General features: G+C 41.7%; 1 protein-coding gene across 31 annotated transcripts in view; it reads right to left on the bottom strand.

Moving 5' to 3' along the window:
• The window catches only part of NUMB (NUMB endocytic adaptor protein), a 194,792-nt gene that overhangs the window by 167,980 nt on the left and 3,356 nt on the right, over positions 1-23,456 (bottom strand). For 18 of the 31 annotated variants that reach the window (XM_063651813.1, XM_054449538.2, XM_054449544.2 and 15 more), the window contains exon 1: positions 21,633-21,845. The exons of 6 other annotated variants lie outside the window; for them this stretch is intronic. The gene's annotated coding sequence lies outside the window, so the exon portion shown is untranslated. Of the gene's footprint in view, positions 1-21,406; positions 21,507-21,632; positions 21,846-23,456 lie in introns of those variants that run through there. 7 more of the 31 variants (XM_063651797.1, XM_054449523.2, XM_063651798.1 and 4 more) reach the window with 7 other exon arrangements.

Raw genomic sequence — 23,456 nt, forward strand, 5'->3', positions numbered from 1 at the left:
ATTAGCTGGGCGTGGTGGTGCCTGCCTGTAATCCCAACTACTCGGGAGGCTGAGGCAGGAGAATCGCTTGAACCCAGGAGGCGGAGGTTGCAGTAAACTGAGATCGTACCACTACACTCCAGCCTGGCGACAGAGCAAGACTCCATCTCAAAAAAAGAAAGAAAAAAAAAAGAAACTCTTAAATATATTTGTACCTATATCTTTTTTTTTTTTTTTTTTTTTTTTTTTTTGAGACAGGGTCTCGCTGTTGCCCAGGCTGGAGTGCAGTGGCACGATCACAACTCACAGCAGCCTCAACCTCCTGGGCTCAAGTGATCCTCCCACCTCAGCCTCCCAAGTAGCTGGGCCTACAGGCACACACCACCATGCCTGGCTAATTTTTGTATATTTTATAGAGACGAGGTTTTGCCATGTTGCCCAGGCTGGCCTGGAACTCCTGAGCTCAGGCAATCCAGCCTCCCAAAGTGCTGGGATTACAGGCATAAGCCATCACGCCTGGCCTATTTTTCTCTTAATCATGCTCAGTCCATATTCATCTAACTGAAGTGTTGTCTCCAGAAATTACTTATGTAAGAAGAGACTGGCATAAAATGACTACTGTGATGGAAACAATGCCATAGGGAGATATAGCCTGGACCTGAGGTAAATTGAATGCTGTAATCAACAAACTGTGGCTTACAGCTTACAATTTTCTATTGATTATGGTTTCCTCAGTAAAACAACAGAGGTAAGAAACAAAAAAGGACTACTACTCAGCAATAAAAAAAGAATATATTACTGATTAACACAATAACATGGATGAATCTCAAAAGTATTAAGCAAAAGTAGTGATGTTAATTTTAAAAATGCATATGGAATGATTCCATTTACATGAAATCCAAGAATAGATTTAAAAGTAGAAAGTAGCTAGGGAGAGGGAGGGCAAAAGAACTTGGCGGGTACATGAAACAACAACTTTCTACAGATCATTTGTACAGATTATTATTCATCCCTAGATTCCACATAAGGATCAGGGATCACCCAAAAGAAAAATGGACCAAGAACAGGAATAAGCAACTTCACTTAAAGGAAATGTTAATGATCATATTTTAAATGTCCCACTAGTGACCAAATAAATACAAATTTCAGAAACCAGTTACTATTTCCTATCAAATTTGCAAATATTTTTAAATAATAACATGCTGGCAAAGCTGTATATCTCAATCTCATACATTGTTAATGGGAATGTAAACATGTACAACTGTTCTAGAAAGCAACTGTGCAATGTTTTGCTCTCCTGAGAGCTCTAGAAATGTTAATACACTTTGACTTGATAATTCCACTTACAATAATCTATTTTGAGAATATAGAAATACTGAAAAAGTCATATTTAGCAATATTCATTGTTTTATAATAATCGAAAATTAATAAACGCTCTAAGTGTGAACACAATATAAATTTGTTCCATAAGTAATATATCCATTAATGGAATATTCTTCAGCTGTTTTAAAATGTTTTCTGGCTGGAGGCAATGGCTCATACCTTAATCCCAGCACTCTGGGAGGCCGAGGCAGGTGGATCACTTGGGGTTAGGAGTTCAAGACCAGCCTGGCTAAAATGGTGAAACCCCGTCTCTACTAAAAATACAAAAATGAGCCAGGTGTGCTGGCGCACATCTGTAATCCCAACTACACTGGAGGCCGAGGCACAGGAATCGCTTGAACCTGGGAGGCAGAGATTACAGTGAGCCGAGATTGCGACACTGCACTCCAGCCTGGGCAAGAGAGCAAGACTCTGCCTCAAAAAAAACAAAAAAAAACAAAAAAAAACTGTTTTCTAATAATTGTAATAAAAATAATAAAACACATATTATATGATATGTTGTTTAAAAAGCAGGCTTCAAAATCATGTATATAGTAAAATATGCATGAAGAAAAAACAGAAACAGACAATAAATGTTAATATAATTTTTTAAAATGAATTAGGGGCCAACATCATAGAAACTATGATTATATTTCACAAGTGTCTGGGTTTCATTATAAGAACACAAGTGATACCCCTCACTAAGTAGGTCTAGTGGAGGGGAGAACAAAAAGACTAAAAGAATAAGAACATTCATTAAAGGAAAAAACCATTAGCATTATTTCAGATATGAATACCCAACTTATCAAATGAAGTCAAAGTCCTTCAGGGTATCTTAACAAATCTATAGTCAAGAAAAAGTTACAGAATTCAGTTCAATGCAGATATATACCAACCATGTTTAATTCAAACTAGGGAAAATCATTAGATGATTTAGTGATTTTCCACAGAACTGAGCTCAGCTCTTTTACAAAGCAACAAAAGAAGGGAAAGAGACTGCCAGAAGTCAAGCCAGCAACCTGATTTCCTAGGAAATCAGTTTTTACTTGGCAAAGTACTGGCCTCTAAAGAAGCACAACTCTACAAATAGAGATGAGACACATAAAACTCAAACACTCTGTAAAAAAATGTATGCTTTTCCCTTTGCTCTTAAGATCTCTAAAAGTGAATAATTAATGACTATTAAAAACAGGGGGAAAAAAGACCCAATTTAGAGTTAAACATTCTAAAAACAGTAAGTTTCTTTCAAAATGCTAAGCAAATCTTACAAATTGTAAAATAATTATATTTTTGTTATTTTGAAAATTAAAAGGAAAATATCATGCCATCTCTAACCTTCAGTTAGGATTACATGGGAGACTTTAATATTAACTATATTAATTATGGATTTAAATTTATCAAGGTTAATACAATCTTTACAACACTTCTATAATGCTTTTAATCATCACTACAGAACATTTCCTTGAATTTTCAATTTAAAAAATAAAACCTTTACATGTGATCTTCCTTCAGAAAAAGGCTATGTGTAATAATACAAAAGAAGAGTCTTCTTAAGATAAAAAGTGTGCTAGGAAATCTCCTCCTAAGATTAAAGAGGAGAAAGGAGAAAGAGAAAGGAACAGGTACGAATCTTTTCTTCCTTTAAGTCACATGTTTAAGGACCTGACCCTGATTTCTATTTAATGGCTTAGCACTGGAAGCTTCCAAATAACTAATGACACAAGGATGCCCCGTAGGCAGAGAAATAGCAGCTGAACTTCATTTACCCTTCGAGTATAGGGTTAACTTAAGGATGAAATTATACAACCTGTATATTTAAATCAGTGGATTCATTTATAACCTATTCTTGCAACTCTAAACTGCTTCCCTCATACAATGACCCCAACTGCCACTCTAGACCAAAAGACCAACAAATTGCTATTGGAAAAATTAGTGACAAAGCAGAAAATTTTATTAAACTTTGTAACAAACCAATAAACAAAAAGTAATGGTCTCAACTAATGGTGCTGGAACTAGATATCCATATATATATATAGATAGATATAGATATCCATATATATAGATATAGATATCCATATATATAGATATAGATATCCATATATAGAGATATAGATATCCATATATATATACATCCATATATCCCAACAAAAGAATTGTTGAGCCCCTTCCCCCATACTGTACACAAAAATTACTGCAAAATGGATCACAGACTTAAATGTAAGAGCCAACTCTATAAAACTCTTAGAAGACACTGACATGGAGTGAAAAAATAAACTAAAACTCTTACAAGAAAACATAGGTATAAATATTCACAACCTTGGATTGGGCAATAGTTCTTAGATATTGTATCAAAAGCACAACCAACAAAAAAAACAAATCGGCCAGGTGAGGTGACTCACGCCTGTAATCCCAGCACTTTGGGAGGCTGAGGCAGGCGGATCATGAGGTCAGGAGATCGAGACCATCGAAACCCCATCTCTACTAAAAATATAAAAAATTAGCCAGGTGTGGTGGCAGGTGCCTGTAATCCCAGCTACTCCAGAGGCTGAGGCAGGAGAATGGTATGAACCCAGGAGGCGGAGGTTGCAGTGAGCTGAGATCGCGCCACTGCACTCCAACCTGGGTGACAGAGGGAGACTCGGTCTCAAAAAAAAAAAAAAAAAAAAGACTTGAGCCAGCGTGGTGGCTCCTGGGTCATGGGCCAGGAGTTTGAGGCCAGGCTGGACAACACAGGGATATCCCTGTGTCTAAAAAAGAAAAAAAAAAAAAAAAGCTGGACTTTATTAAAACGAAAAACTTTTGTGCTTCAAAGAACAACATCAAGAAAGTGAAAAGACAGCTCACAAAATGGGAGAAAATACTTGTAAATCATTATGTCTGACAAGGAACTTATATCCAGAATATATAAAGAAAACATATATTATAACTCAATAATAAAAAGACAAACCAGCTTTTAAAAAATGGGCAAGCACATAAAAAGACACTTCTTCCAAGAAGATAGACAAATGGCCAACAAGCATATGAGAAGATTCTCAACATCACTAGCCATCAGGGAAATGCAAATCAAAACCACAATTAATTTCTACTTTAGGCCAGGCACAGTGGCTCACTGTAATCCCAGCACTTTGGGAGGCCAAGGCAGGTGGATCACGAGGTCAGGAATTCAAGTTCAACCTGGCCAACATAGTGAAACCCCGCCTCTACTAAAGATACAAAAATTAGCCTGGCATGGTAGTGCATGCCTCAGCTGAGAGGCTGAGGCAGGAGAATAGCTTGAACCCAGGAGGGAGAGGTTGTGGTGAGCCAAGATCACGCCACACACTCCAGCCTGGGCAACAGAGCAAGACTCCATCTCAAAGAAAAGAAAAAATTCTACTTCATACCCACTAGAATAGCTCTACTCAAAAAGCAGAGATCAGCCTGAGCTGTGACTCACACCTGTAATCCCAACACTTTGGGAGGCAAGGAGAAAGAATGGCTTGAGGCCAGGAGTTCCAGACCATCCTGGGCAACATAGCGAGACCCCATCTCTACCAAAAAATTTAAAAAATAAAAATTAGCTGGGCATGGTGGTGCAGTCCTAGCTACTAGGGAGGCTGAGGTGGGAGGATAGTTTGAGGCAGGAGTTTGAGGCTGCAGTGAGCTATCATGCCCACTACACTCCAGCTTGGGTGACGGACCAAAACTCTGTCTCAAAACAACAACAAAAAATAAAAATAAAAAAGAGGTAATAACAATTGTTGGTGACAATGCAGAAAAATTGGAATTCTCATTCTCACTGCTGGTGAGAATGTAAAATGGTGTAGCTGCTTTAGAAAACCTCAAAAGAGTTACCATATAACCTAGCAATTCTACTACTTATGGGCATACACACAAAAACAATGAAAAGAGACCCAGCACAGTAGCTCACACCTGTAGTCCCAGCACTTTGGGAGGCCGAGGCAGGAGAATAGCTTGAGCCCAGGGGTTCAAGACCAGCCTGGGAAACATAGTGAGAGACCCTGTCTCTACAAGAAAAAAAAAAAAAAGAAAAAAGGAAAAAAAAAACGGGCAGGAGTGGTGGTGCATACCTATGGTCCTAGCTACTCAGAGGCTGAGGTTGGGACCATCTCCTGATCGTGGGAGGTTAAAACTGCAGTAAGCAATGACTGCACCACTGCACTCCAGACTGGGCTACAGAGCAAGATCCCATCTCAAAAATAATAATAATAATAAAAATAAATTGTTTAAATTGTTTTAAAAAGAAAAAAGAAATGAAAACACATGTCCACACAAAAACTTGTATGTGAATATTCATATCAGCTCTATTTGAATAGCCAAAAACTAGAAATAATCCAATGTCCATCAGCAGAAGAAATTTTTTAAATTGCAATATATCCATATTATGGAATACTACTCAACAATAAAAGGTAATGAAATATTGATACACAAATAACATGGAAAATCTCGAATTAATTAGGCAGAATGAAAGAAGTCAGACAAAAAAATATATATATACACTACATTATGCTATTTATATAAAATTCTAGAAATTGCAAACTAATCCATAATGACAGAGAGCACATTAGGAGTTGCCTGCGGGAATAGAAAGGGAGAGATGTATTACAAAAGGTAGAAAACTTTTGGAGTGATCGGTATGTTCCTTACCTTAGCTGTAGTGTATACATATGTAAAAACTCATTACACTGTTTACTTTTTTTTTGTTGAGATAGGGTCTGGCTCTGTCGCCCCATCTGGAGTGTAGTGGTGTAATCTCAGCTCACTGCAACCTCCACCTCCTCGGCTCAAGCGATCCTCCTGCCTCAGCCTCCTGAGTAGCTGGGACTACAAGCACATGCCTCCGTGATTGGCTAATTTTTGCATTTTTGTAGAGATGGAGTTTCACCATGTTGACCAGACTGATCTCAAACTCCCGAGCTCAAGCAATCTGCCCTCCTTGGCCTCCCAAAGCGCTGTGCTGGGAATACAGGTTTGCGCCACTGCCCCCAGCCCTGTTTACCTTAAATACGTGCAGTTTCACCGTACATCAATTGTACCTGAATAAAGCTATTTTAAAAATGCACATGCCATGGTGGGGGAAGAGAATTATACTAGCCTTTCTGAAAATAGCATGTTTGGGTAAGAAAAAAGTAGAAAAAGGATGGGTGCAGTGGCTCACGCCTGTAATCCCAGCACTTTGGGAGGCTGAGGCGGGTGGATCACTTGAGGTCAGGAGTTCGAGACCAGCCTGGCCAACATGGTGAGACCCCGTCTCTACTAAAAATACAAAATTAGCCAGGCATGGTGGCGCATGCCTGTAATCCCAGCTAATCAGGAGGCTGAGGCAGGAGAATCGCTTGAACCTGGGAGGCACAGGTTGTAGTGAGCCGAGACCACACCATTGCACGCCAGCCTAGGCAACAAGAGCAAAACTCCATCTCAAAAAAAAAAAAAAAAAAAGTAGAAAAAACAAGCCGAGAGGATTGATTGATTGATGATTGATTCATTCATTCATTGAGCCGGAGTCTTGCTCTGTCGCCCAGGCTGGAGTGCAGTAGCGCGATCTCAGCTCACTGCAACCACTGCCTACCGGGTTCAAGCAATTCTCCAGCCACAGCCTCCCGAGTGGCTGGGATTACAGACGCCCGCCACCAAGCCCAGCTAATTTCTTTTGTATTTTAGTAGAGACGGGGTTTCACTGTGTTGCCCTCTCGCACTCCTGAGCTCAAGCAATCTGCCCACCTCCGCCTCCCAAAGTATTTATTTATTTTTGAGACAAAGTCTCACTCTGTCGCCCAGGCTGGAGTGCAGTGGCGCAATCTCGGTTCACTGCAACCACCACCTCCCGGGTTCAAGCGATTCTCCTGCCTCAGCCTCCTGAGTGGCTGGGATTACAGGCACGCACCACCTTGCCTGGCCGAGAGCTTTTAAATATGACAAACCTTTTTAAAGGTCAAGATATTGGCCGGGCACGGTGGCTGAAGCCTGTAAACCCAACACTTTGGGAGGCCAAGGCTGGTGGATCATGACGTCAGGAGATTGACACCATCCTGGCTAACGTGGTGAAACCTGGTCTCTACTAAAAATACAAAAAATTAGCCAGGTGTGATGGCATGCACCTGTGGTCCAGCTACTCGGGAGGCTGAGGCAGGAGAATCGCTGGAACCCGGGTGGCGGAAGTTGCAGTGAGCCCAGATCATGCCACTGCACTCCAGCCTAGGTAACAGAGCAAGACTCCATCTCAAAAAAAAAAAAAAAAAAAAAAAAGTCAAAATATTTAACTGATCCTCACATGGTAATAGCTGAATTTTCAGCATCCATTGATGGAGAAAGTAGTCAAAACACAACCAAAGCTACCCTGAATTGAGGCAAGCCTTTAAAATAAAGATTTTTAAAACTCATCTCAATATTTCTTTGAAGAATGAAACTATACATATATACATACATACATATGTTTAGAACATATTGCTTTAGTCTACAATTTTTCTCTAGATCACAAGGTCAAGAGATCGAGACTTTCCTGGCCAACATGGTGAAACCCATCTCTACTGAAAATACAAAAACTAGCCGGGCGTGGTGGCGTGCGCCTGTAGTCCCAGGTACTCGGGAGGTTGAGGCAGGAGAATTACTTGAACCCAGGAGGCGGAGGTTGCAGCAAGCCGAGATCGCGCCACTGCACTCCAGCCTGGCAACAGAGCGACATTCCGTCTCAAAAAAAAAAAAAAAAAAAAGTAGGCAATATTTGATGAATATATGGAACTCGAGGTAACCGCAGAAAACATCCTCCCCAAACCAGAGACTTGCAGGCAACAAATTGAGAACCACTGATAAAGATACCCAATGCCAAGGAGATTCAATACAGTACTTAAATATTATCTTAAATAAAAGAGGTCAAGCCTAATGAAAATTTATCTAATAGATTCCCTAGCTATATTTCATAATTCAAAAGAATTTAGAGATTAGCTGTAACACTACTAACCCGGGTGCAGATATTTAAGAATTTACTAGCCTAGGCAACACAGGAGATCCCAACACTACAAAAAAAGTTTAAAATTAGGTGGACATGATGGCATGTACCTGTAATCCCAACTACCCAGGAGGCTGAGGCAAGAGGACTGCCTGAGCCCCAGAAGTTTAAGGCTGCAGTTAGCTATGATGGTGCCACTGTACTCCAGCCTGAGTGACAAAGTGAGACCCTGTCTCAAAAAAACAAAACAAAACAAAAAAACTTACAACTGATTTATAGCTGGATAAAATAAAGATTCAAGTTTTTCCAGAGATGGACTAGACTGAAAATGTGACAAAGTCAAAAAGAATTCAAGATTCCTTTTCATGTCTAAATGAAGTTTAAATTTCATAGTACAATTTAACATACAAGACTCTTTTCCAGTCCACACAAATAACACAGAGAAAGTTTTTTACCTCCCACCTGCTTTGGTGAAAATGCTGGGTCTTTGCAACAGTAAATGTAGCTAACATTTACTGGGCATTTACTATGAACTAAACATTATGTTAAATTGTTTAACTTTACATGGATTATCTCATATAATCCTCAAAGCCATTTATTTTGAAAATAAGAAAACCAGCAAAAAGAGTTAACTTGCCTAAGGAAGCAGAGCTGAAGGTGAATTCAGGCAATTGGAGTTCATTTTACCATACCACCTCCTATTGGTTCACATCATAAACTCAGCCCCCAATGTGGGGGAGGGGTTCCATCATTCATCAGTACATTTATGTAAATCAGAGAATAACAAAAAAGATAAAAGTCCTGACTGCAAAAAATTAACAACTTATGAAGAAATGAAATTTAATATTGCAAAATAACTTTTTCTTTTTTTTTTTGAGATGGAGTCCTGCTCTGTCGCTCAGGCTGGAGTCCAGTGGCACAATCTCAGCCTACTGCAACCTCCACCTCCCAGGTTCAAGTGATTCTCCTACCTCAGCCTCCTGAGTAGCTGGGACTATAAGCACTCGCCACCACACCCGGCTAATTTTTGTATTTTTCGTAGAGATGAAGTTTCACTATGCTGGCCAAGCTGGTCTCAAACTCCTGATCTCAAGGGATCCTCCTGCCTCAGCCTTCCAGAATGCTGGGATTACAGGCATTAGCCACCATGACCAGACTTGCAAAATAACTTTAAAAAAAAATCCTAAGCCGCGCGCAGTGGCTCACGCCTGTAATCCCAGCACTTTGGGAGGCCGAGGCAGGTAGATCACAAGGTCAGGAGTTCGAGACCAGCCTGGCCAATATGGTGAAACCCCGTCTCTACTAAAAAATACAAAAATTAGCCAGGCGTGGTGGCGCGCCCTGTAATCCCAGCTACTCAGGAGGCTGAGGAGGAGAATCGCTTGAACTCGGGAGGCAGAGGTTGCAGTGAGCCAAGATCGTGCCACTGCACTCCAGCCTGGGAGACAGAGTGCGATTTTGTCTCAAAAAAAAAAAAAAAAAAAAAAATCCTTAACACGACAAAATGCCAAACTGTATGGTTTCTAAAATTAGTCTAGAGCATTTTGGGAGGCCAAAGCAGGAGAATCACTTGAGGCTAGCAGCTCAAGATTAGCCTCGGCAGCATAACAAGACCTCATATCTTAAAAAAAAAAAAATTAATAAATAAACATAAAATTAACTTTGGGAGGCTGAGGCAGAAGGATCACTTGAGCTCAGGAGCTGGAGAACAGCCTGGGCAACATAGTGAGACCCCAGTTCTATTTTTAAATAACTTTCTTAAAAATAAAAATAAGGCTGGGCGTGGTGGCTCACGCCTGTAATCCCAGCACTTTGGGAGGCCGAGACAGGCAGATCATGAGGTCAGAAGATCGAGACTATCCTGGCCAACATAGTGAAACCCAGTCTCTACTAAAATACAAAAAATTAGCTGGGTGTGGTGGCGCACCCTGTAGTCCCAGCTACTCGGGAGGCTGAGGCAAGGGAATCGCTTGAACCTGGGAGGCGGAGGTTGCAGTGAGCTGAGATTGCGCCACTGCACTCCAGCCTGGCAACAGAGCGAGACTCCATCTCAAAAAAAAAAACATAGGCCGGGTGCAGTGGCTCATGCCTGTAATCTCAGCACTTTGGGAGGCTGAAGTGGGCAGATCACGAGGTCAGGAGTTCAAGACCAGACTGGCCAACATAGTGAAACCCCGTCTCTACTAAAAATACAAAAAATAGCTGGGCATGGTGGCAGGTGCCTGTAATCCCAGCTACTCAGGCGGCTGAGGCAGAAGAGTCACTTGAACCCAAGAGGTGGAGGTTGCCATGAGCCGAGATCACACCATTGCACTCCAGCCCAGGTGACAGCGCAAAATTCCATCTCAAAAAAAAAATAAATAAATAAATATAAAATTAGCCTAGAGTATTACAGAAAGATATTAACAAATGAACAATAGGCTCAGCACAGTGTCTGACACTTATAATCCCAGCACTTTGGGAGGAGACTGAGGCAGGAGGATCACTAAAAAGGAAAAAAAAAAAAAAAAAAAAAAACCTGGGCAACACAGAATGACCTCATCTCTACAAAAAAAAAAAAAAAAAAGAAAAAAAAAACAACATTTGATGTAACATGTTAACATTTTTATAAATGACCAGTCATGTAAACGGACATTTACAGTTCATTTTCTTGCCGACATTTTTTTTTTATTTGAGATGGAGGCTGACTCTGTCACCCAGGGTGGAGTGCAGTGGCACAATCATGGCTCACTGCAACGCCCCCCACCCTACCCCCAACCCTCGGGTTCAAGTGATTCTCCCACCTCAGCCTCCCTAGTAGCTGGGACAACAGGCATGCACCACCACACCCAGCTACTTTTCTGTATTTTTAGTAAAGACTGGGTTTTGCCATGTTGGCCAGGCTGGTCTCAAACTCTGAGCTCAAGTGATCTACCCGCCTCGGCCTCCCAAACTGCTGGGATTACAGGCATGAGCCACCGCATCTGGCCTCTAATATTTTCAATATAGTATTTGGGACTGCTGTCCTTGCAAGAGTTAAGGAAGACTTGGCTACTACAGCAAATATCTTTCCTCATACCACCAATACTAGATAATTTTCAAAAACAAGAATGAATCAACTCTTTAAAATAATCATTCAAAATTATGTTCACTGATGAGATTTGAAGTCCATTACATCATGAATGTGATGGAAATTGTACACCTTTCATCAGAGACAATAAATAATATAGCTTTTAACAGCTTTATTTTTTTTAATTTATAATAGAGATAGGGTCTTGATATGTTGCCCAGGCTTTTATCAAAACCCTAGGCTCAAGCAATTCTCCCTCCTTGGCTCCCAAAGTGCTGGGATTAAAGGCATGAGCCACCACACCAGGCCAGATTTTAACAGCTTTCTACAAATACAGATTTTTCTTTCATTTGACCAAATCCTTAACTAAGGAAGATACAGGGCTTAAATTCTGAAATAAAAACTATTTCTACTTGAATTGCGAAGATAAATGTATTAACTCTAGGGAAAAATAAACTGGTTCTAACTGGCATTTAGAACGAATTTAAAATCATTAACAATATCAGTAAATAAAATAATTCAATAAAAGCAATGATTTTAATAACAAAGTCAGTAAATAATATAATGCTCAATTTTTTTTTCTAGTAGTAGGATTAATGGTTTCCACTGTTGTCAAAAACTCACAGGTATTTGGAAGAGGACCAGGTACAGTCACATATCTTGGTATCCGAGGGGGACTCGATCCAGGACCCCATGGATACCAAAATCTGCGGATATCCCAGTTCCTTATGTATAATGGCATAGTACAGTTGGTCCTCTATATCCGTGGGTCCCACACGGAAGGATTCAACCAATCTTGCATCAAATATATTCGGAAAAAAAAATGGATGGTTGTAACGAACATGTACCTACTTTTCTTTCTTGTCATTATACCCTAAACAATACAGTATAACTATTTACATAACATTTATATTATATTAGATTGGTGCAAAAGTAATTGTGTTTTTGCTATTAATGGCAAAAGCTGCAATTACTTTTGCACCAACCTAATATTAATATTAAGTATTATAATTAATCTAGAGAAATGGTTCAAAGTATACGGGAGAATGTGAGCAGGTTATATGTAAATACTATACCATCTTATATAAGTGACTTGTGCATCTATGGATTTTGGTATATTGGGGTCCTGGAATCAATCCCCCACCAATACCTGTATTTGCATATAACCAGCACACATTCTCCCATATACGTTATATCATCTCTAGATTACTTATTAATATAATACCTAATACAGTGTAAAAGCTATGTAAATATTTATACTGTATTTATTCATATTATTTGTATTGTTTTATTTTTTACTGGGTTTTCTTTCCAAATATTTTCTATCAACAGCTGGTTGAATCCAAGGATGCAGAATACACAGATAAGGGCTGACTATAATATGATAAGATACACAGCCTGTGACCACACAACAAAATATTAGCTTCATTTACCCCATGTTTCAGTCTAATACACCAAAATAAACCAACCACAAAAACAAACTGAAGTAGTAAATATTTAAAATATATGTAATGCTTTGGTGTGTGTTTGTTTTTTGATACAGAGTCTCGCTCTGTCGCCCAGGCTGGAGTGCAGTGGCTCAGCTCACTGCAACCTCTGCCTCCCAAGTTCAAGCAATTCTCCTGCCTTAGCCTCCCGAGTAGCTGGGATTACAGGCATGCACCACTACTCCCAGCTAATTTTTGTATTTTTAGTAGACACAGGGTTTCGCCATGTTGGCCAGGCTGGTCTCGAACTCCTGACCTCAGGTGATCCGCCCACTTTGGCCTCCCCAAGTGCTGGGATTACAGATGTGAGCCACTGCGCCCAGCCTTAAAATACATGTAATGTTTTAAAGTCGACTCTGGTTTTCCTAGCTGCCACAATGCTTACAATCACAGTATCTGGAATATTAGCCCATCCTAGAAAGAGAAGTCTATAATAGATCTAACGTTATAATTATTAATAGTTAACAATTATAATTTGTTAAGTGCCCACTACGGGCAAAATGCTATACACTACACAAAGTGCTTTTCATTTAATTCTCACCATCAGCCCGATATGGAGGATAGCATAAGCTCCATTTCATGGATGACAAAACTGAATCTAAAAGAAGTTTAATAAACTGCTCAATTAGTAAATTAACAATAAAGTCAAGATTCAAAATCATGGTCACACAATTATAAAACTTGAATTTTGTCCATTCTGTCATGCTGCCTCTGGACATAAATGATGCTCTTTCAATTTCATAATATGGCAGTTACAAATATATTTCTGTCATCATCAGGCTATTCCATGGTTCTGTGAGATACTAGATTGGAGGAAAAAAAAGTTTTATCTTGATTAAAGAATACTGGGAGCTAGGCTGGGCCCAGTGGCTCACACCTGTAATCCCAACACTTTGGGAGGCCAAGGCAGGTGGATCACTTGAGGTCAGGAGTTTGAGACCAGCCTGGCCAACATGGCGAAACCCTGTTTCTACCAAAAATACAAAAATTAGCTGGGCGTGGTGGCACACGCCTGTAATCTCAGCTACTCGGAAGGCTGACGCAGGATAATCGCTTGAACCCGGTAGGGGGAGGTTGCAGTGAGCCGAGATCGTGCCACAGCACTCCAGCCTGGGAGACAGAGTGAGACTCCATCTCAAAAAAAAAAAAGAATACTGGGAGTTAAAACTTCTTATAACAAAGTCGGTTATATTAAAAGAAATTAAGTAAATAAGCCAGACGCAGTGACTCATGCCTGTAATCCCAGCACTTTGGGAGGCCAAGGCAGGAGGATCACTTGAGGCCAGGAGTTCAAGACCAGCCTAAGCAACACGGTGAAACCCCATCTCTACTAAAAATACAAAAAAATTAGCTGGGCATGGTGGTTGGCACCTGTAATCCCAGCTACTTGGGAGGCTGAGGCAGGAGAACTGCTTGAACCCAAGAGGTGGAGGTTGCAGTAAGCCAAGATTACGCCACTGCACTCCATCCTGGGTGACAGAGCAGGACTCTGTCTCAAAAAAAAACAAAAACAAAAACAAAAAAACAAAAAAACCCAACACTTTGGGAGGCTGAGGCGGGCGGATCACGAGGTCAGGAGTTCAAGACCAGCCTGGCCAATATGGTGAAACCCCATCTCTACTAAAAATACAAAAAACTAGCCAGGTGTGGTGGCATGTGCCTGTAGTCCCAGCTATTCGGGAGGCTAAAGCAGGAGAATTGCTTGAACCCACAAGGCGGAGGTTGCAGTGAGCCAAGATTGAGCCACTGCACTCTAGCCTGGGCAATAGAGGGAGACACCGTCTTAAAAAAAAAAAAAACCCACAACAAAAATTAGCCAGGCATAGTGGCATGCCCCTGTAGTCCCAGCTACTCGGGAGCCTGATGTAGGACAATTGCCTGAACCTGGGAGGCGGAGATTTCAGTGAGCTGAGATCGTGCCACTGCACTCCAGCCTGGGCATCTTTAAATAAAAGAAATTAAGTAAATAAATCTTCACAAATTATCTACATGATAAAATCAAAATGTACCTGAGATGTACATATGCACAAGTGACTAGACGAAAGTATCACTATTACTTTTCCAAAGTCAAAGGTAACCAAGGCCAATCTTAAATAAAGTTACAAATTTAGCTGATTTCTGTGTCCCTGGTTGCCCCAGCTTTGCCTTTATTCAGAGCTAAGCAGTATTCTACAGTTTTTCCCTCTTCTTCCCTAATTAAACTAGAAATATTCCAAATTAACTACAATTTACCTTAATATAATCAAGTTACCATAATTAAGATTTTGCTGTCCTACTCAGATAATTGAAGACTTTGATCTTGGTTAAAAGAATGTAAGATAGCCTGGGCACGCTAGCTCATGCCTGTAATCCCAACACTTTGGGAGGATTGCCTGAGTTTAGGAGTTTAACAAGACCCTGTCTCTACCCCCACCAAAAAAAAAAACTGGCCAGGCGTGATGGCTTACACCTGGAATCCCAGCACTTTGGGAGGCCAGGGTGGATGGATCACCTGAGACCAGGAGTTCAAGACCAGCCTGATCAAAATGGTGAAACCTCGTCTCTACTAAAATGGAAAAATTAGCGGGGTGTGGTAGCGCACACCTGTAATCCCAGCTACTAGGGAAGATGTGGCAGGAGAATCGCCTGAACCCAGGAAGTGGAGGTTGCGGTGAGCCAAAATCGTGCCATTGTACTCCAGCCTGGGCAATGAGAACGAAACTCTGTCTCAAAAAAAAAAAAAAAACTGGGCAGCCTGTAGTCCCAGCGACTGGAGAGGCTGAGGCAGGAGGATCACCTGAGCCCAGAATGCTGAGGCTGCAGTGAGCTGAGATCATGCCACTGCACACTCCCTCCAAGTCAAAAGAGCAAGACACTGTCTCAAAAAAAAGGAATGTAACTTATCAGCAAACAAGTGGGGAGAAATAGGGTTTTCGTGGGTAGAGAGGGGGAAGTCACTGAACGTTAATTACTAATACAGCAACTCCTTGGTTAATCCATTTAAGATGACTAGGGGGTCTCTTCCTAATCTCATACTCCACTGGAGAGAACAAGTGGGAAAGGTTGGACTAGTTAAGGTTGCTGGGGACCTCCCAAGAGCTGCAGAAGCAGAGATAAGACGAGCCTTCTTCTAAATCCACATGGTCCTTCCAAGGCTCTCATCCTCTAGGACTACCACTTCTCAGTCTACTTACTTGCCTTCTGACATGCTTTCTTGAGGGGAAGAAAACAAAGGAAGAGTAATAACAAGCAGCAGAAACTGCAGAGAATGAAAAATAAGTCCATAGGAGAATGTTGCAAATAGAATCATCCTCCTTTTCATATGTCACTCCAGGAAAACTGCCAAGAACCACTCATTCCTCTAGATACACTTCCTGCAGATCCTCCAGACTCCTCCCTTAAGCAAGTCAGTATTCTCCTTATTCTCCCTTCATTTCAATCCTCCTTTTGCCTCAAGATTTCGAAGTGCGCTTTTTTTTATGGTTTCTTTTTGTTCTGTTTTGTTTGAGACAGAGTTTCTTTCTTGTTGCCCAGGCTGGAGTACAATGGCGTGCTATTGGCTCACTGTAACCTCTGCCTCCTGGGTTCAAGTGATTCTCCTGCCTCAGCCTCCTGCGTAGCTGGGATTACAGGTATGCACCACCATGCCCGGCTAATTTTGTATTTTTAGTAGAAACGGGATTTCTCCATGTTGGTCAGGCTGGTCTCAAACTCCTGACCTCAGGTGATCCGCCCGCCTCAGCCTCCCAAAGTGCTGGGATTACAGGCATGAGCCACCGCGCCCAGCCTCAAAGTGCATGTTTCATAATCTCCAAAATATATGGCAATATTGTACCTAGTATTTAATGATATCTTATTTATCACTACCTGTGTGCTGCAGCTGAACATACATCCTAAAGCCTTGTATAGTATTTCTACCTCTTATAATAAAATTTATAATATGTTACATTACATTACTAAAACAAATTTTCCTTTTTTTTTTTTTTTCAAGACAGAGTCTCGCTTTGTCGCCCAGGATGGAGTGCAGTGGCGCGATCTTGGCTCACTGCAACCTCCACCTCCTAGGTTCAAGAGATTCTCCTGCCTCAGCCTCCCAAGTAGCTGGGACTACAGTCGCATGCCACCATGCCCAGCTAATTTTTTGTGTTTTTAGTAGAGATGGGGTTTCACTGTATTAGCCAGGATGGTCTCGATCTCCTGACCTCATGATCCGTCTGCCTCGGCCTCCCAAAGTGTTGGGATTAAAGACATGAGCCGCTGCACCCGGCCCCTTAAACAAATTTTCTTTGCCACTAAAGGATGCACTATAATGTCAAGATTAAAAAAATAAGATAGCAAAAAAAAATTTTTTTAATTTAAGGAGTATGTTGTCTTATTTCTCCCCAGCCCTATCAAGAAAACATAAAATGAGGGAGGGAAAAAGGCGGGGGAAACGGTTGAAGAACTATTGGATACTATGCTCACTACTTGGGTGACAGGACCAATCATACCCCAAACCTCAGCATCACACAGTATACCCATATAACCAACCTGCATATGTACTCTCAGAATCTAAACTAAAAGTTGAAATTTTTTTTTAAAAAAGGGAAAAAATTCAGAGTTCAGAAATCTGCAGAATTCAAGATCTATTCTCTAGAAATCAAAACCTGTTACACACAATAGATGTGTTTTGGCAAGTCCAAAGTAAAATGTAGCTTTTCAAGTACTCTATTATATAAAATACTTTTTTAAAGGTAATTAGTTTAGGAAGTTTTGAAGCAAACTAAAAAACCAGATATAGGGGTTTTATACTTTTACAGAACTAGATTTTCAGTTACCCACATTTCTATTCGAATTTATTGTACAGAGAGTTGGAGAGCAGGAAGCAGAAAAGTAGATCAGAGGCTTATAAAACAAGACAAGGCTTCTCTGAAATAGAAAATAAACTTAATTAACTAGTGTTAATTGAACTTCTACTTTTTAAAATCACTTACCTAAATAAAACTTCAGTATGTGTAACTGAGTCTCACTAAATAGCACAGTTAGGATTTTGGGATTTAAAAACCACCATTTATTCAACTACAGATAACCAAATCCCACTGCAAAATTATTTGGGCAATCAAAGCTATTCCTAGATAAGCATAATCAGATGAATAATAAGTCCACTTATTAAAACCAGGTAATCAAACTGCTCAATGTTCTCAATTATGAAGAATGAACTTTTCTATTTGTCATATAGGATTTCTCATTCTTATCATTTGGTGTAGAACTGAATGATCTATATAAATGTACCATGACTTAAACAACAACTCTAGTGGTAAGAATAATCCACTGAACTCAATGCAAGAAATCAAAAGCTTTCCTTCTCGAAACTTATGTCACAGAAAAAAAGTAGTAAATTTATTTTGTGAAAAGACTGCATCTGCTTTAGAACTCAGACATGCAATGGTTATATGCCTTGCAGTCTTCCAAACAAAAATAAAAATTTTAAGGAAATATAATCTGAAATAAAACTAAAAATGATTTTTGAGAGAGAAAAAAATAATCCAAAAATCCTGATGCAAAGCTATACCAACAGGTTCTTCACAATTTCATAAAACATTAATGAAGAGGTTACATAATCCCCTGGATTAAAGATTTTAAAGAAAGCTGCAAGGATCTCTTTTTTTCAATACTGCTTCCTCTGTTCTTAACAGCCATAAAAACAGATCTAAATCAACTCCTAAATATAAACCATCTAGCTTTCAATGGAAGAAAAATCAAACCACGTACAGATAAAACACATATATTCTTCTTAAAAACACACTGTAAATTACATTTAGGTTCCTCAAACAAGTTTACAACATGTACCACATCCAGTTTATTCTCAAGGGAGAAAACCATCAAAACAAAAGCTCCCGCTTAATAAATGATTTACTTTGTAGTTAAGCCTCTATCCCGGGTGCATTTTGCTGTCACATATTACCACTATTTCTTTTCTCTACAAAGACCTAGAAATAGTATATCTAGTTCCTTTAAAAATATCTGTATATGTTTTATATTAGTGTAAGGACAAGAAATACTTAATATTTTTACTCTCTAAAAAGGAAATATCTTTTCATTTTTCTCTTTTGCAATGTTTCTTACTTTGTTTTCACTTATTTTCTATACATGAAATTTTCTCAAGCCAGTCCATTTCAGTGTTGTTTACTGTCAATATGTCTGTGTATACTCAGGTTTTTACAAAAAATGCTTTACAGTACAGTGATAAAAAAGAAAGGGTGAACAAGAGGGCACAAGTGAAACAAAAGCGGACCACATCTGAGAAACACCATTCAATTTCTCTGCCTCAGATTCCCTTAAGTTCTCATGCCAAAGATTCTTAATATCCAAAAAAGTTCCAGAGTCAGAGGCATAACACAATATGTGACAAGACAAACACAGGAGGAACCAAATCAGAAACTGAAGAAATTTAATAGAATATAATACTCCCCAAAAAAACTTTTTTTTTTTTTTTTTTTTTAAGATGGAGTTTCACTCTTGTTGCCCAGACTGGAGTGCAATGGCATGATCTCAGCTCACTGCAACCTCCACCTCCGGGGTTCAAGCAATTCTCCAGCCTCAGCCTTCCAAGTAGCTGGGATTACAGGCACGCGCCACCACACCCGGCTAATTTTGTATTTTTATTTAAGACGGGGGGTCTCACCATGTTGGTCAGGCTGATCTTGAACTCCTGACCTCAAGTGATCCACCCGCCTCGGCCTCCCAAAGTGCTGGGATTACAGGCGTGAGCCACCGCGCCCAGCTTTCAGACTTTTTTAACTGTAAGAAATATATTTTATCCTTTGGCCAGGAACTCAAAAAAAGAAATACACTTTACATTGTGACCTAGTACATACATGTAGGAGAAAAGTTTCCCAAAACAATACTTTTCCTTACCAAATGCAATGTCAGTTTATTCTGTTCTACATTTTATTTTCAATGCTGGTAAAAACTCACAACATTGATTTTATAAATTACTAATAAATCACAATCCACAATTTGAAAAACACAGGCTTAAAAATGGGTATCCTTTATAATAGGATCTTTTGGGCAATTTGCCTCTACCTGTCTCTTTAGCAGGATGGGCAGGTATTTTAAAGTTGCTACCATTATTACCGGTTTCATTAAAGTGGTTCTTAAAGTGTGGTCCTCTGACCAACGTGATCATTTGAGATAAATATAAATTATTGGGCCCCACCCCAGACCTACTGAAACCCCCAGGTGGGGCCAAGCAATCTACATTTTACCAAGCCCTCCAGGTGATTTTGATGCAAGCTAACATCTGCGAGCCAGGTCTTTATCGTCTATTGAACAATCCAGTACACACTACTATGTGCCAGTCACTAACCTAAAAGCTCTACAAATACCGACTCACATGAAAAAAAAAACACGACCACCACCTTATAAAGTAGGAACTATTACTATCAGCATTCTGATGAGGAAACTGCACAGAAACTTAGCTAAGTGGTGGAACTGGAACTCAAACTTCTTTTCACTTTAGCCGAGTATGCCTGCCCTCTTTCTCATAGGTATCTACTTCTACTCCTTTAGTTCAGCTACTCCTCCCCTTTTCCCTCTCAAATTCCCCACCCTGTCAATGAACCTATTTCCTAATATTACTGCCATCATCCTAAAACAAATTTCTTTTCTAAAACAAGTCACTTAACCTTGCTTTTAGGAGCTTTGCTTTGGTCCTAGATGTCATCTTGGTATTAATTATGAAACTGAAGTTTCTTCTATTTCTGAAGACCTGTGAACCTACATGGCTCCACTGTTAATTTCTCATATATCTACTGTCCTAGCCAGTTCCACGAAACCATTACTCTCTCCTCGGGGAACTTTCTTTCTCTACCTTATCTACTATCCCCTCCTATAGGGATTCTCCCCCACCTCCGTCCATCTCCGTCCCATTTTGCATGACTCCTCTCCGACCGCGGGAACTTCCACTTCCCTGCTGGCTCTTCACCCCGGTCTCAAAGGCGAGCCACTCCTCGAGGACTTCTTTCCTGGTCCCCTAGGGATCCTCAGACCCGGAGCGGCCAGGCCAGTTGGATCTCCCATCCCAGCTCAGCTATGGGGGCGCAGGGCGCTCCGGTTCCTCCCCCAGGCGGTGCAAGATCTCTACTCGTCCGACCCTCCGAAAACCCGCTGCTCCTCATCTCCCCAGGAGCCCCCTCCCTTGGACAGTCGCTTTTCTCAGGAGGGTCCCCAACCCCCTCCGAGCGTTTCCTCAGACGCCCCTACTTGAAGCAAGTCTGCTCCCTGTCACCCGGGACCCCGGCCACCCTCGGCCTCCCTACCTCCCTCGGACCCGGGCCACTCCCAGTTCCCCTACCCCCCACCCCGCTCTCTCCACACCCGCCGCTGCCGGGCTTCCCGGGTTCCTCTTCTCCCTGGCACCCAAGCCGTCCGGGGTATTCCCAAGACACCCCGCCCTCGGAGCAGGTCGTTACAGGTCACCCCCTCTCTGGGACCCTGGCCGCTTCCGTTTCCTCAGATACCTACTCCTCATACACTGGCCGCCGGTCAGCGCCCTAGACCGGAGCAGCTGGAAGTCGCAAGGGACCTCCTGGCCTGACCCGCGCGGGTCCGGCCGTAGCCTACCTTCCTCGGGAGAACTCCGCAGCCAGAAGCCGAGCCATTCTCCCCCTAGCCCAGTCAGCGCGAACTCGCCGCCGCCCCCGCCGCCTCCGCCCTGGCCCCGGCCCCGGCCCGGGCCCCGACCCGAAGGCCAGGCCCCCTTCCTCCGGCCTCCGCCTCCGGAGTGCTGAGCTGGAGATTCCGCCCCGCGACGGCCCCCAGATCTCTGACCCGCGTTACCGGCACTCACCTGCCGCTGCCCCTGACCAACTCAAGCGCCACTGCCTCTACCTCGGCCGCCAGTGGCCACCAAGCGCCACCACCTCCCCCATGACAACAGGCCCACCCTCTTTCATACTTCTAACCTATCCATTGGATAGTGGGGCGGCAGCTCTCCTCTCTGATTGGCTTAGTGTATCCGCCCGTCATCGCTCTTTACCGCCCCTTTTCCTAAACCCGGTATTCGCCCCGCCCGGACCTGGAGTGCCCTAGCCCAAGCTTTAGTTGTAATTGGTTGAGGGTTGGGCAATTCGAAGTTATGATAGGCTGCTAAAAGTGTCTGTTAAGCTAACTGGCAAGAGATGTGACGGTTAAGGTTGATTCACGCTTGTGCACAGTTTGGTTGCGCAGTAGAAAGCAAAGGCAGGGTAGACGCTCACATCCGTGGTTACCCGGGAAGGGTTAACTCTTTGTTGTAGAGTTTTCTCTGTAAACTCTTCCACTTCTCCAGCTCCCTTCCTGCAAGGAGAAGCTTATCTCTGCTAGCTTTATTCATAGGGGTAGTACTTACAAAACACCAACTTCAGAGGTTGTGTTTAAGAAGTGTTTCCAAGCCCTGGGGAGAAAGGTATCAGAGAGATAAAAATGTCCCCTTCTTTTCTTTGGTCTCAATGCACCCAATTTCATTGAAGTTCTTTCCAGGAGCCTCAATGCTAAAGGGCAAAGCGCAAACTTTCATTTAGCAGAAATCAGTCAACTTCCGTTGCAATTATAAATGTCGTCAATAAACTGAAGTGGCGTATTGAGAGTTCTCCAGCTTCCAGATCCACTCCTGACTGACCCCTGCCAATTGACCAGACAGCCATTAGCAACTTTTTTTTTTTTTTCAGACGGAGTTTCTCTCTTGTTGCCCAGGCTGGAGTGCAATGGCGCTATCTCGGCTCATCGCAACCTACGCCTCCCAGGTTCAAGCGATTCTCCTACCTTAGCCTCCCGAGTAGCTGGGATTATAGGCATGAGACGGGGTTTCTCCATGTTGGTCAGGCTGGTCTCGAACTCCCAACCTCAGGTGATCTGCCCGCCTCGGCATCCCTAAGTGCTGGTATTACAGGCGTGAGCCACCGCGCCCGGCCCGCAACTTTCTAATAAGCGGGCCACATTATACCCTTGTGATGCTCTGGAAATGAGAATTCTGCTTTCCCCCACCTCTCACTGCCACTTTGTTTTTCTGTTCAGCAGTTCTTAAATAGCCCTACTAGCTGTGTGTCAGATACTTTAAAAGCTTCTCTCTCTCTTTTTTTTTTTCTAAACCTCTCTTCCTAGCAGTCTAAATTAGGGCCATTGAATGAATTGCCGGGTTGTGGTTTTTTTTTTTTTTTTTTTCTCACTTGGCACAATGCACAAGAATAAATGATTGCATTTTTTATTCACTTGGGTACAAATCACAGTAGGCATTTTTGAGAAATCTGGTGTTGCTATAAAAACTTTTGTGCTCCTAGAAATATATTCATCATTAGCTTTTTGCTTTTCCTTTTTTTCACCCACTTTTCCTGCTCCTAAATAACAAAATGCTGGTCTGATTACTCTTTCAATTTCTAAATCAGATTTAAATGTACCTTCTCACAACCCCACCTATGATACATATACCCATGGGCCATGAAACATAACACCCAGGGATAGGTTAAGACACTGTCAGGCCGTGCGGTGGCTCACGCCTGTAATCCCAGCACTCTGGGAGGCCGAGCAGGGCAGATCACCTGAGGTCAGGAGTTTGAGACCAGCCTGGCCAACATGGTGAAACCCCTGTCTCTACAGATGGTGCCACTGCACTCCAGCCTGGGCAACAGAGCGAGAC

The sequence above is a fragment of the Pongo pygmaeus genome, chromosome 15, assembly GCF_028885625.2.
Source record: "Pongo pygmaeus isolate AG05252 chromosome 15, NHGRI_mPonPyg2-v2.0_pri, whole genome shotgun sequence".
In the NCBI taxonomy this organism is placed as follows: domain Eukaryota; kingdom Metazoa; phylum Chordata; class Mammalia; order Primates; family Hominidae; genus Pongo; species Pongo pygmaeus.